The sequence below is a fragment of the Macrotis lagotis genome, chromosome 1 (assembly GCF_037893015.1).
Source record: "Macrotis lagotis isolate mMagLag1 chromosome 1, bilby.v1.9.chrom.fasta, whole genome shotgun sequence".
NCBI classification, from domain to species: Eukaryota; Metazoa; Chordata; class Mammalia; order Peramelemorphia; family Peramelidae; genus Macrotis; species Macrotis lagotis.
This window is the reverse complement of record NC_133658.1, coordinates 737259666-737274689: the sequence shown is the minus strand read 5'-3', so window position 1 is coordinate 737274689 and position 15024 is coordinate 737259666. Positions and strand designations below refer to the sequence as shown.

At 36.2% G+C, this 15024-nt stretch overlaps 1 pseudogene; it reads left to right on the top strand.

Annotated features, from left to right (window-relative positions):
• The first annotated feature begins 7704 nt into the window (after positions 1 to 7704).
• LOC141523833 (glycosyltransferase 8 domain-containing protein 1 pseudogene) lies at positions 7705 to 8888 on the top strand (annotated as a pseudogene).
• The last annotated feature ends 6136 nt before the right edge of the window (positions 8889 to 15024 follow it).

Here is a 15024-nt window from a genome sequence, read left to right as displayed (position 1 = left end):
AAATCATAGTAACCTGAGTTCAGAAAACCATGGAAAGACTGACATGAACTGCTGCAGAGTGAGGTGAGAAGTACCAGGAGACAATTATTCACATCACTGTCTATTGTATAAGATACACACTTCATTGCATATGATCAACTGTGAAAGACTCAGCTCTTCTCAAAAATGTAGTGATCCAAAACAATTCCAAAAGAATGGTGCCGGAAAATGCTAACCACATATAGATTTAAAAAACAAACAAAAAAACTATGGAGTCTGAAAGCAGAAGAAAGTACACTATTTTCATGTTTTTAATTTTTTTTGTTTTGTTTCTGTTTTGTTTTTTGGGTTTTTTCCCCCCTGTAGTTCTGAGTTTTCTTTTTCTAACATGCAAATATCTTAAACATGACTCTACATTTAAAACCAATCAGTCTATTTGCTTCCATGGGGAGGGAGAGGGGAGGGGAAGCTGGTTGAAAAAATATGGAAAACAAAATCTTATAAAAATGAATGTTTTCCATGTTCAATATATACTTGAAAAAATAAAATACTATAAAAAATTTTTAAAAGAATTGAGCATCTTTACTTTTTCTGTTGTCGGTATTTATCATTCCATCAATGCCATGCAAAGGTCTTATATTTATACCTTTTAAGAAAAACTTTTTTGTTGTTCTTGACTTCTGTCACCAGCCTCAGTTTATTCTGAGCATTTATATTCCTGACACTATGTTTACACTACGATGCCACACTTTTGTATGCAACTTCTGGCACTTGGCACTGCTTGATAGTCTGTGCATTTCTTCTTCTAATATAATGTGACTGATGAGCTACCAGTGCATCCAAATTGGTCTCTCACACATCTTGAAATGACTTCCCCTGAAGTCTTAGTCCACTGAACCCTCTAAAATCTATCCTCCCAAAATATGGGATGAAGGTTCTATTAAGAACAAGTAAAACATAGGCAAGGAAAAAAATGTGAATGCAAAAATATATTAATAACTTTCTACAGCCTTACAAAAACCTATTCTTTCTCCTAAAATAAAGCATATTTTACCTCATCTTGTGAAAATCTTTGTAATCTTTGTAAAGCCAATTAATAGTAAGCCCACTCCCCTCCAAGCAAAGGAACATATTAATAAGAACAAAAAATTATTTAAAAGCTATCCAGCTCAAGACTTCAGGTCAAGATGGCGGAGTGAAGACAGGCACTGTGCTAAGGACTCCTGATCTTCCCTCGTATATAATATGAAACAAACTTCTTAACAAAAATTCCATCAACAAAATCCAGCAAATGAAGCTAGGAGAAAAACATCTACCTCAAGATGTGGCTTTGTGGATCATTGATGAGCAGGGCACAGAGAGAAGAGACCCTGCTGGGAGGGTGAGAGCCGGACTAGCCTAGGGTCAGCTGCAGAGGCGTTGACTGTGGGAGCCATGGTCCAAGAGCCAAGTGGGGCATGGAGGATTTGACTGTGGGAGAGACAGTCTGGGGCAATCTGGTGGGGCTGGATGGTGAGTTCCAGTGTGGAGAGTTGCAGACATCAATCTGTTGTTCTCTGGTCTGGAAGACCTGACTTCATACTTTCACTTTAGCAGAGTCCTATTCCCAGAACAAACAAAGTAACACCCCACCCAACTACCCACCCCAGGTTCAGGCTTGGGCAGGAAAGTTCCTTCAGCTGAACAGGGAGAGTAGTTACCTTGCCCCAGAGCATAGCCTACATTGTTCAAGGATAAAAGCAGCCCACCCACCCCCTCCAGGCCAAGGGAAAGGCCTCAAAAGGTCACACTCACTCCAGAGAATGCCATCAGTATCTCCTACTGGGTGGCCCATGTGGTGGTATTAAACTCAGTGAGTAAAATCTCTGTGGATCTTAACACCAAACTTCTGTGAACCAGCCCCTTCCCCAACACAAGATATCAGGAAAATGCAGAAAGGCCATCAGAAAGGGGAGTCCCTTGAAAGCTACCTCAAAGACAAAGACCCTAACTCAAAGAGATCTAGAACCTCTCCAGTCCAGAAAGTCTTCCTAGAGGAAATCAGGAAGGAGTTTAAAAATCAATTGGAAAATTTGGGAGAGAAAATTAACACCTTGCAACAAGAAAACAAATCTTTGGGAAATACAATTAGGCAAATGCAAAAAGAAAATAATTCTCTCAAAACCTCAATTGGTCAAATGGAAAACTCTTTCAAAAAATATAATTGACCAATTGGAAAAGGAGTTGCAAAATGAAGAAAATCCTTCTCTAAAAAAAAAGAATGGAGTCTGTGGAAACTAATGACTTCATGCGACAACAAGAATCTGTTAAACAAGACCAAAAAATAGAAAAAAATAAAATGGTTAAATAAACTGTGGAATATGTATGTGGTAGAACACTATTGTTCTATTAGAAACCCGGAGGGATGGGATGTTGAGTGAGATTAGCAGAAACAGAAAAACATTGTACACCCTAACAGCAATATGGGGTTGATGATCAACCTTAATGGACTTGCTCATTCCATCAGTGCAACAAACAGGAACAATTTTGGGATATCTGTGATGGAGAATCCCATTTGTATCCAGAGAATGAATTGTGGAGTTTGAACAAAGAACAAAGACTGTTACCTTTAATTTAAAAAAAAATGCTATCTTATTATATAATTTCACTATCTCTTATACTTTATTTTTTTTTCTTAAGTGCATGATCTCTCTCTCTGAAGGCCCATGGAAACAATGTAAATACTAAGAGACTACCTTCTTTGGGGGGAGGGAATGGAGATTATGGGAAAAATTGTAAAATTCAAAATAAATAAATAAACAAAAGACTTTAAAAAAAACTATCCAGCTCAGTGTCTGACCATATACCTTATCCTGAAAAAGTTGATTAATCTCTAGCTCCATTTTAACCTTTAAATGTGAAAAAAATGTAGTATTTAAATTAAGTAAAATCTGGCAGGATATCAGAGCTAATGTTCCTTTTAAATGCTAGACTAGAAGTATGGATTTCAAAAATTAGCCTTCCATAGGAAGGGAGAAAGAGAAGACCTTGCATTTTAGTCAAGAAACATCTAAATTTTATAATAGTAATGTTCAATTTTTATGTAACTAAAAAGTATTTTTAGTGGAAAAATTAAGTCTAGGAAAAAAGATTTAAAATCTTTTTTGCAAATTTATAAAATCCAATGAGGATTTCATTGAGTCATCTTCATAGTTACCCAAATGGTTTTGCAACCTGTCAAGGAACTAATCAAATAAAAGTTTCCCTTATTGATTCTAACAGAAACATTAAAATGACTAAAATTCTCATCAGATTTTTTTTATTCTTTTAAGGATTAATTAAGAACAGAATCAGAAATTTCATTTCTTATCTCTGGTGTACTCTGTATTGAATAAAAATAACTTAACCTGATTAAGGTTAAGTGAACCCCTGCTTGTATTTTTGTACCATTTTGTAATACATGCTACATACTTCAACCTATTGCATATATATATATGAGTATACATATGTATATATATATATGTATGTATATATAAATTTTTAGATACATATACAATATGTATGATCCTGAGATTTTGAAGCTTATGCTTCAAATGCTAATATAGTAAAATTGCAATACTCCCCAATTTAATTTAGTTCCACAAAAATCAAACTACCAAGCAGTTATTTTATATAACTAGAAAAACAGTAAAAAAAAGTTTATCTGGAGGAACAAAAGGTCAAGAATCTCTAGGGGAAAATAAAAACAGGCAGAATTATGAAGAAGGCCCAGTGTCACCAGATCTCAAACTTTGCAATAAATCAAAAATTATGAAAACTTACTTGTAATTTGTTGAGAATAATAAAGTTGAACTGTGGAACGAAGATTCAGAAAAAATAAAAAATAGTTGCCTAGTGCTCAATAAACCCAAATATAGCAACTACTGGGGTAAGAATTCCCTACTCAATAAAACTGCTGGAAAAGCTAGAAAGCAATTTGGTGGGAGGTTTAGACCAACATTTTATACCATATGCCACAATAAATTCCACATGGATACATGACCTCACTATAAAAATAGATTATATTTTTAAAACATTAGAGGAGCTTAGTAAGAAATACAACAATGCCTTAGGAAAGAGCACTTAACTAAACAAAGGATCAAGATGATCAAAAAGAAAAAGGAAAGAAATTATTTCAGTTACAGGAAATTGAAAAGATATATTTGAATAAGCAAAATCCATAGAGCTAAAATAAGACAAGACATAGTTTGATGGGGAAAATCTTGCAACAAATACTATATATATATATATGTATGTATGTATATATCAAGCTTTGATACAGGGAATTGAAAGAATACTCCAAATCTCTAATAATGAAATATATTACCTTTATTTTTATATTTTACTTTTATATACATCAGACTAAAAAATATGACAAAAGATTAAGATGCAAATGTTGTAAACTAATACATTGTTATGAAGTTATAAATTGATTCAACCATCCAGGAAAATATTTAAGTACAAACCATTTGTTTTCACAATTTCTCTATTGGGCATATATACTCAAAGAAAATAGCGGTACTAATCAATCAGAAAATATTTTATAGCAGCTATTTTATACTAGCAAAGAATCAGAAGAAAAGTGAGTGTTGAATAATATGAGGCATGCAAATGTAGCGGAACATTATTATACCATAAGAAAAGATGAATAGAAAGAATGCATGGAATTTTGGGAAGACTTATGAGAAGTAATGGATTATGGAAATTAGAAGATCTCAGTGAAGAATTTAAATGATATTTAAAATAAAATATTAAAATAATAATAATAATATTAACAAAACAAATTTAAATAATTTCTGACTCATTCAAGTATAACTCTAATACTTTGGTAGATGCATAATGTACTATGGATGTGGAATGAGGCATACATATCTAATTTTTTATTTGTTTTCTTTAACCATGTTTATTTGTTATAAGGGAAGATTCTATTTGGGGGGGGTAGTTGCAAGGCAATGGGATTAAGTGACTTGCCCAAGGTCACACAGCTAGGTTATTATTACATGTCTGAGGTCAAATTTGAACTCAGGTCCTCCTGATTCCAGGGATGGTACTCTATTCACTGTGCCACCTAGCTGTCCAAAAATTTAGTTATTTAAGGCAATGGGGTTAAGTGACTTGCCCAAGTATATACAGCTAGGCAATTATTACATGTCTGAGGTCAAATTTGAACTCTGGTCTACCTGATTCTAGGACCAGAGCTCTATTCACTGCTCTACTTAGCTGCCCTTGGAAGATTCTATTAAAGAAAGCATTTTGGTTGAAAGAAGACTGAGAATTTCAAAAGATCTTGAATACATTGGACCTCCCATCTTTCCCTTGGTGTCCCAGTCCCATCCCTAAATCAGCCAATGGCCCTGTCTAGATGAACCAAGTTTACCATGCTTAAGCAAAACTTCTTAAGCACTCCTTTGTCACATATGCTGTTTAACACTGAGTTTTACTTTTTCTGAGTTTTTGTATTTGTAGAAGAGTATGTCATAGGACACAGAGGCAAGATGATGGAGGGGAGGCAGGAATTCCCAGAAGTTCTCCCCCAGACTACTCTAAACATCTTTAAATAATGACTACAAACAAATTTTTGAGTGGCAGAACCCACACAAAGATTGAGTGAAACAATTTCCCAGCCCAAGATAACGTGGAAGATCCATGGAAAATATCTGTTAACCTGGGGTTAGAAAGAGCCTGAAGTGTACCCCAGCCATCCAGGAGCAGCTCTCAGGGTACCTGGGCACCTGGGTCCCTGGGGGAGCCTGGGTCTATGGAAGAGGTGGTGGTTTCCAGACCTGTTAGTCCAGAGATTGCCAAGGACATCTTGGAAACTCAGCAGGAAAACTCTGCCACACTAGAGTGAGAGGGAAACCCAGTCCAGCATAAGCCTCCATATAGACTCAGCCTATAAGGACCAGGAACAGACCTAGGGAACCACCCAGAAGGGAGCCACCTAGTCACTGCTTCCAGAGCACTAAACCCACAGGCAGTAAGGGGGGGGGGGCGGGGGCGTCTGGGAGATTGGAAATGGCTCCCTGCTGTCCCTGAAGCAGGATTCTGGAGCTTTGCCCATGCTCAAATCCAAGATGTAGTCTGGGTCCCAGTCTCAGGAAAAGGAACTTTACTGCCATAGCAGAAGGGATACCCTCCTCACAGCTACAGGGCAGAGGAAAATGCTTGTGGACATCCACAGATCAGACTACAGGGCAGGAGAGCAATCAAAGTCTCTTAAGACCTTGAAGGAATTGAAGTCCTGGTGTGGGGGAAGAGGGGGAGAAGGGAGGAGTATTCCTAAAGACATTTGTCAAAAGCTTTGGGACAATGTGTTCTCTATCCTGGAAGCAGAGCCCCACATTATCAAAGACTTAAAATCAAGTCATAGACTGGAGAAATGAGCAAAAGAAGGAAAAAAATTCTTCCATATTCAATTATTTTGGTGTTACAGAGGATCAAAATACATACTCAGTAGATAGCAAAATCAAAGCTTCTGTAATCCAAAGCCTCCAAGAAAAATCTGAATCAGTCTCAGGCTAAGGAAGAGCTCACAAAAGATTTTGAAAATCAAGTAAGGGATTTTTGAAAATCAAGTAAGAGCTTTATTAAGACTTCCAGCCAAGATGGCCAAGAGAGTTCAGGCACTGTTTTAAGCTCTACAGGCTTTTTCTCAGAACTGATATGAATTGAGCCTCTTAGCAAATTTGGAATCCACAGAAGAACAGAGAGGAACATCTTCTAGCAAGGTTTGTCAAGGGGAAGCATAGGTGTGCCCAAGACAAAGAGGAGAGACCTAGTGGTCGTGAGGTGAGGTAGGGGACTAACCTGAGAACTGTGGTGGCAGTGGAAATTTTTTCTGTGCATGGTGGACAGATGGAAGAGTCCCAGTGAGGCTTCCCAGACATCTATCAGTCAGCTGGTCTGGTCTAGAAGACCAGCCTGGAATGTTTGCAGCTAGCCAAACCCTGGAGTATCCAGTCAGAGGCTAACCTACATTCTCCCCCACCCCATTGTTACTGTGGGAAGGCCTGATTTTCTCCAGCACAAACAGAAACTGCTCCAGGTGATCTCCCATGCCCCAAAGCCCAGGTGCAAAGAGCAGATCTTTACCAGTCCTGATTACTCTGATTACCTGCTTACACAGGGAGAGCTTGTAGCTTTCTAGCCTGAGGGCTCAGCCCAGGGTCTAGGAAGTGGGCCACTGACACCACCAACACAGACAATCAGAGAAAGCTTCTGGTATTCCTTACTGGTGGGCCCACTGAGTAATAGTCTGGAGTTCCTAACCCTAGTGAGCAAGGCCTCTAGAGATCTCAACACTGAAGGTCTGCAAACTAACCTCTCCCTCACTATAAGACCATGGGAAAAGGGGTCAAAATGAAGAAAGGCCAGTAAAATGTGGGGTCCATTAAATATTACCTTGGAGATAAGGGTACTAGCTCAGAAAGGAGGACTGAAGGGATAGAACCTCAGAAGAGAATATGACTTGGTCTCCAGCCCAGAATAACTTCTTAAAGAGATCAATAAAAGTGTTTAAAAATCAAATGTAAAAATAGGAAAAAGAAACACAAGGGGCAAATTAACATTTTACAACAAGAAAACAAATCCTTTTAAAGTAAAATTGGAGGAAGCGGGCGGGTATCCAGCGTGGGAGCAGGGACGCGCCGGGGCCGGGGCCGAGGGGGAGGCAGAGAGGCCGGAGCCCTCCGGCCTGCTGCGGGGAGCGCGGCCGGCCTCACCTCACCTGCCCACAGATTTATGAAGTGATGTTCTTTTAAGGTTAAAAGGAAAAATGTCATTGCGTAAAGTGAACATCATCATTCTAGTCCTTGCTGTCACTCTATTTTTACTAATTTTGCATCATAACTTCCTTGGTTTGAGTGATTTGTTGAAAAGAAAGGTCTCAGATGCAAATCTTGTGGGATTTCAGCCACTAGCCTTTGTACCTAATGCTCCTGAAAGCTTTATCTATAAGGAGTAAAGAGGAGATTCCTGTCGTGGTGGCAGCCTCTGAAGACAGACTTGGGAGCACAATCGCAGTGTTGAACAGTATTTACCATAATACCTGCTCCAATGTGGTTTTCTACATTGTTACTTTGAATGATACTGCAGATCATCTCAGATCCTGGCTCAATAGTGGCTCTCTGAAAAACATCAAATACAAAATTGTGGATTTTGACCCTCAACTTTTGGAAGGGAAAGTAAAGGTGGATCCTAAACAGGTGGACTCCATAAAGCCATTAAACTTTGCCAGATTCTATCTGCCTAACTTGATTCCAAATGCAGAAAAGGCAATCTATATGGATGATGATGTAATTGTACAAGGTGATATTCTTGCTCTTTATAATACACCTTTGAAGCCTGGGCATGCAGCTGCTTTTTCAGAAGACTGTGATTCAACTTCTGCAAAAGTTATAGTCCATGGAGCAGGGAATCAGTATAATTATATTGGATTTCTGGACTATGAGAAAAAAAGGATTCGAAATCTTGCAATGAAAGCTAGCACCTGCTCTTTTAATCCTGGGATTTTTGTTGCAAATTTAACAGAATGGAAACAACAAAACATTACTTATCAACTGGAAAAGTGGATGAAACTTAATGTAGAAGAAGACTTATACAGTAGAACACTAGCAGGCAGCATTACCACACCCCCTCTACTTATAGTGTTTTATAAACAACACTCAAATATTGACCCCATGTGGAATGTCAGACACCTTGGCTCTAGTGCTGGAAAACGATATTCACCTCAATTTGTGAAGGCTGCCAAACTACTCCACTGGAATGGACACTTTAAGCCATGGGGAAGAATTGCTTCCTATGCTGACATTTGGGAAAAATGGTATATTCCAGATCCAACAGGAAAATTCAGCCTAATCTGAAGACACGGAGAAATTGCAAATGCTGAATAAAGTATAGTATAGACAACCAATATTTTCTCAGGAAACACTGAAGGAACTAGTTGGGAAAATGTTTTCCATGTGATGGAAACTTCCGCATGCAACAGGGAAAAAAAAATCAACAGTTTCTCCTAAGTTGTATCAACTATACCATGAAAACCAATTTACACCTGCCTTACTTGAGAAAAAGTATTTTAATAAGTTAATTTTTATTGCTACCACAGGGAGATTTTGACCAGCAGAAGGAAATGGTATAACCTTTGCTTCACCCAGGACTGATGAGCCATCTTGCAGTTAAATGTTTTTGTTTTACTACTGTAACCTGTGACTTTGTATGACGCTTTGCATGAAATCACTTAAAACACGTTTACATTCTTTTATGATTTAGTTTTCAAAATATACTTCAGCTATGGTTTCTTGTTTCTTTCAAGAGTTGAGTTATGCCTCTTAGTTTTTATGACATAGTATTTCAATACCAAAACATTATTTAAAGGTGGTTTTTTAACTTGTTCTAAAAATAAAAATTCAATCCTACCCTAGAATTCTTAATATATTTTCTCATAATCTAAGGTGTGCCTAATAGGAATTCTGGGTAACTACTTCAGGGGATTGTTGGTAGATCTGCACCAATTTTGTTTAAGCTTGTGTATAAAACCAATGAAACTAAAATTTTGAACAGTGATTCTTCCACTCACTCATTATTAATCTATCCCCATTAAAAGAATTGAAAAAAATTCAAATAAAATTCAAAAATACATTTGATAAGACCAAGTGTCTAGTGTAGAAGGCACTGTTAATCCAGATAAGTTCCTGAACCTCAAATTCTTAATAAAAATGAGAAATAAGACTAGAAAGCCCAAATATCAAAAAAAAGAAAGTAAAATTGGACAAGTGCAAAAAAAAATAATTTTCTCAAAAACTCAATTGGGTAAATGAGAAAAGATAATAAGTCCTTCAAAAATAGAATTGACCAATTGGAAAAGAAGAAGATGCAAAAGGTAAATGAAGAAAATTCTACACTAAAAAAAGATTGGAATCTGTGGAAACTAATAATTTCATGAAATACCAAGAATCTGTTAAACAAAATTTAAAAGAAAACTCAAAATAGAAGAAAATGTAAAATATGTCATTGATAGAACAACTGACCTGGGAAATAGATCCAGGAAAACAATTTAAGAATCATAGGACTACTTGAAAAACCTTGAAAAAGAAGCCTGCATTTCATACTTCAGGATATAGTGAAGGAGAACTGCCGTGATGTCCTGGAACCAGAGGGCAAAATAGTCATTGAAACAATATATCAATCTCTCCTGAAATGGATCCCAAAATGAAAATATGAAGGAATACTGTGGTCAAACTCTAGAACTATCAGATCAAGGAGAAAATCTTGTAACTCGGCTGAAAGAAACAATGCAAATATAAAAGAGCCACAGTCAGGATTACACAGGATCTGGCTGCATCAACATTAAGGGATCTAAGGACCTAGAATATGATATTCTAGAGAGCCAAGGAGCTTGGATTAAAACCAAGAATTCACTATCCAGCAAAACTGAGCCTTTTGTTTCAGAGGAAAAGAAGGAGCTTTAATGAAATAGGAGACTTTCAATCTTTCCTGATGAAAAGACCAGAGCTAAACAGAAAATCTGGTTTTCAAAAAGGAGACTCAAGAGATACATGAAAAGGTAAATGAGGAAAAGGAAAAAAAAAAAAACTAATCTCATAAGATTAAACTGGTTACATTCCCAGCTGAGAGGAAGATTCTCAAAACTCTTGAGAATTGAAACTCAATTAGCAGAAATATACTCAGACAGAAGGAACAGAAATTGATGATATGTTCATGACTTTGTTGCAATTATTGTTTTAAAAAATCTCATTGAAAAAAGGGGGGGCAATAAAGAGACAGGAGGAAGGGGGAGATTGAATGGGGTAAATTATATCACATGAAGAGGTGAAAAGGATCTATTGCAATAGAGGGGAAGAAGGAGGGAGGTGAGAACCACCTCAATCTTACTCTTATCAGATTTGACTCAAAGAGGGATTAATACACACACTCAGTTGAATTTATAAACTTACCTTTCCAGTATTAAGAGGTGGCAGGGGGGGAAGGAAGGAGAGAATTATAGAAGGAAAGGAAGGAAGAAGAGGAAGGGGAAAGAGGAAAGAAAAGGTAGCGGGTTGGAAAGAAGAGGGTAAAAATATTGAAGGAGGCAAAATTCAGAAGCAAAATATTGGGCAGTAGAGATAAGTGTAAAAGGGGAAAATACAAATAGAGGGAAGATAACATAGAGGGCAATAAATTTGAACTTTGAATGTAAATAGGATGAACTCTCTCATAAAACAAAAGCAGATAGAAGAATGAATTAAAAATGAGAATCCCACTATATGTTGCTTACAAGAAACCTATCTGAAACACAGAAATAATTGCAGAGTAAAGGTAAAAAGACCAAAGCAGAATATATTATGCTTCAACTGAAGTGAAAAAATCAATCTGTTACAACAGTTACAAAATTGACCTCATTAAAAGAATTAAGGAAGCAAACAATACCCTCCTAAAAGATACCATAGACAATGAAGTAATTTCAATACTAAATTTGTATGCACCAAGCAGAATAGCATCCAAATTTTTAAAGGAAAAGCTGAATGAGTTACAGGAAGAAATAGACAGCAAAACTTTATTAGTTGGAGACTTCAACCTCTCTCTCTCAAACCTCCCTCTCTAATAAAATAAACAAAAAAGGAAGTTAAGATGGTCAAGAGAATGTTAGAAAACTTAGATATGATAGACCTCTGGAGAAAATTGAACAAGGATAGAAAGGAATATTCCTTTTTTCCTTCAGTACATGGCACCCCCAAAAAAATTGACTATGCATTAGGGCATAAAGACCTAATAATCAGATGAAGAAAGGCAGAAATATTGAATGCCTTTTCAGACCATGATGCAAAAAATCACATGTAGTAAAGAGTCATGGAGAGATATTCCTAAGACTAATTGGACTCTGAATAGCTTAATTTTAAAGAATGAGTGGATCAAACAAAAAATCATGGAAAAAGGTAATGATTTGAACCAAGACAATGACAATAAAAAGGCAGTATATCAAAATTTATGGGATGCTGCCAAAGCAATTATTAGAGGATATATAATATATCTAAATGCTTACATACATAAAATAGAGAAAGAGGAGATCAATGAACTAAATATGCAACTTAAAAAGTTAGAGAAAGAACAAATTAAAATACCCAATTAAATACCAGATTAGAAAATCTGAAAATTCACCTCAGAGCTGAAACAAGTATGCCCACTATCACTACTAATATTCAATAATGTATTAGAAATGTTAGTTTTAGCAATAAGAGAAGAAAAAGAAATTGAAGGAAGTAGAATTGCTAAATAAGAAACAAAACTGACTCTTTGCAGATGGTATAATGGTATACCTAGAGAATCATAAAAAATCATCTAAAAAACTACTGGAAAAAATAGCAACTTGGGGCAGCTAGGTGGCGCAGTGGATAAAGCACCAGCCTTGGAGTCAGGAGTACCTAGGTTCAAATCCGGTCTCAGACATTTAATAATTACCTAGCTGTGTGGCCTTGGGCAAGCCACTTAACCCTAACCCCATTTACCTTGCAAAAACCTAAAAACTAAAAATAAAAATAAAAACTACTAGAAAGCTGGTAGGTAGTATGGAAGAATAGGATTAGACCAACATCTCATTCCTTGTATCAAGGGAAAGTCAAAATGAGTGTAAGCTATTATAAACAAATCAGGAGAACAAATAATAGTTTGTCTTTCAAATCTATGGAAGGGGGAGAAGTTTATGATCAAAGAAGAAACAGAGAACATTATAAAAAATCACACTGGATAATTTTGATTACATTAAATTAAAAAGCTTTTGCACAAACAAAACCACTGTTCCAAAGATCGAAAGAAATGTAGTAAATTGGTGGGGGGGGTGCAATTTTACAATTAGTGATTTTGACAAAGGATTCATTTTTAAAATATATAGAAAACTGAGTCAAATTTATAAAAACACAAAACAAAACAAGTCATTCTCCAATTGACAAATAATCAAAGGATATACAAAGACAATTCTCAAAGAAATCAAAACTTATCTATAGTCATAAGAAGTATTGCTCTAAATCATTATTGATTAGATAAATAAAAATTAAAGCATCTCTGATGTACCACTTCACACCTCTCAGATTGGCAATATGAACAAAAAGGAAATGATCAATGTTGGAAGGAATGTGGGAAATCTGGGGCACTAATGCATTGTTGGTGGAGTTGTGAACTGATCCAACCTTTCTGAAGAGCAATGTATAATTATGCCTAGAGGGTAATAAGAACGTGTATACCACTACCACTACTACACAATACCATTGTTGGATCTGTAGTCTGAAGAGATCATGAAAAAGTATAAAAGTCCCACATGTAAATAAATATTCATAGCAGCTCTTTTTTGTAGTGACAAAGAATTGGAAATTAAGGGGAAGCCCATCATTTGGGGAATGGCTGAACAAATTTTGTATATTTATGTAATAGAGCACTATTGTTCCATAAGAAATCATGGGGATAGGATTGCAGAAAAGTCTGGAAAGATTTGTGTGAATTGATGCTGATTGAAATTTCAAGAACATTATACACATTTTTTAAGATTATTTTAGATTTTATTTATTTAAGGCAATGGGGTTAAGTGACTTGCCCAAAGTCACATAGAAAATAAAGTGTCTGAGGTTGGATTTGAGTTCAGGTCCTCCTGACACCAGGGCTGGTGCTCTATCCACTGTGTCACTTAGCTACGCCTATTATACACATTAGCAACAATATGGGGTCATGATCAGCTATGATTATCTTGTTCATTCTATCAGTGCATTAATCAGAGGCTGTTTTAGGGGATTTGTGATGGAGAATACCATCTGTATCCAGAAAAGGAACTGTGGAATTTAAACAGAGGGCAAAGCTTATTATATTCAACTTTTGAAAATTGTATTATGTATTATGTAATTTTGCTATCTCTAATGTTTTCTTCCTTTTGGATTTAATTTTTCTCTCACAACACTTCCAGTTTTTATCTATGCTTATCATGGATGCAAATGTAAAGCCTATGTCAGGGGGGAAGGAAGGGAGGGAAGGAGAAAAATTGAAAACTCAAAATGTTGCAAAAATGATGGGTAGAATCTGAGAATATGAAGGAAAAATAAAGAATGCTAAAAAAAACAGAAAATCAAGTAGGAGAGGTAAAGGAAAAATTGGGTAGGGAAATGAGAGTTATATGGGGAAATCATGAAAACCAAGTCAGCAGCTTGGTGGGAATACAAAAAAAATACTGAAGAAAATAACATCTTAAATACCAATTTAGGTCAAATGGCAAAAGTCATCCAAAAGGTCAATATGGAGAAATATGCCTTAAAAAACAGAATTGGTCAAATGAAAAAGGAAATAAAAATGATCTTTGAAGAAAAAAATTGCTTCAAATGTAGAATGGAGCTAAGAGAAGCTTATGACTTTGTGAGAAATCAAGAATCAATAAAACAAAACTAAAATAATGATCAATTGAAAGAAAATGTGAGGGGCAGCTATGTGGCACAGTGGATAGAGCACTGGTCCTGCAGTCAGGAGTACCTGAGTTCATAATCCAGGCTCAGACATTAAATAATTGCCTAGCTGTGTGACCTTGGGCAAGTCACTTAACCCCATTGCCAGAAAGAAAGAAAGAAAGAAAGAAAGAAGGAAGGAAGGAAGGAAGGAAGGAAGGAAGGAAGGAAGGAAGGAAGGAAGGAAGGAAGGAAGGAAGAAATTGTGAAATATCTCATTGGAAAAACAGCTGAGCTGGAAAATAGATCCAGAAGAGATAATTTTAAAATTATTGGTCTGCATGGAAAATCATGATCAGGAAAAGAGCCTCAATTTCATTTTTTGGGAAATAAACTAGTAAAATTTGCCTCGATATCCTAGAAAACAAAGGTAAAATAGAAATTGAGGCAATCCACCAGTCACCTTTTGAAAGAGATCTCACAATGAAAAATCCCAGGAATATTATGGCCAAATTCCAGAAATCCCAAGTCATGGAGAAACTGTTGCAATCAGCCAGAAACAAACAATTCAAATATTGTAGAGCTACAGTCAGGATATCATAAGATTTAGGTGCTT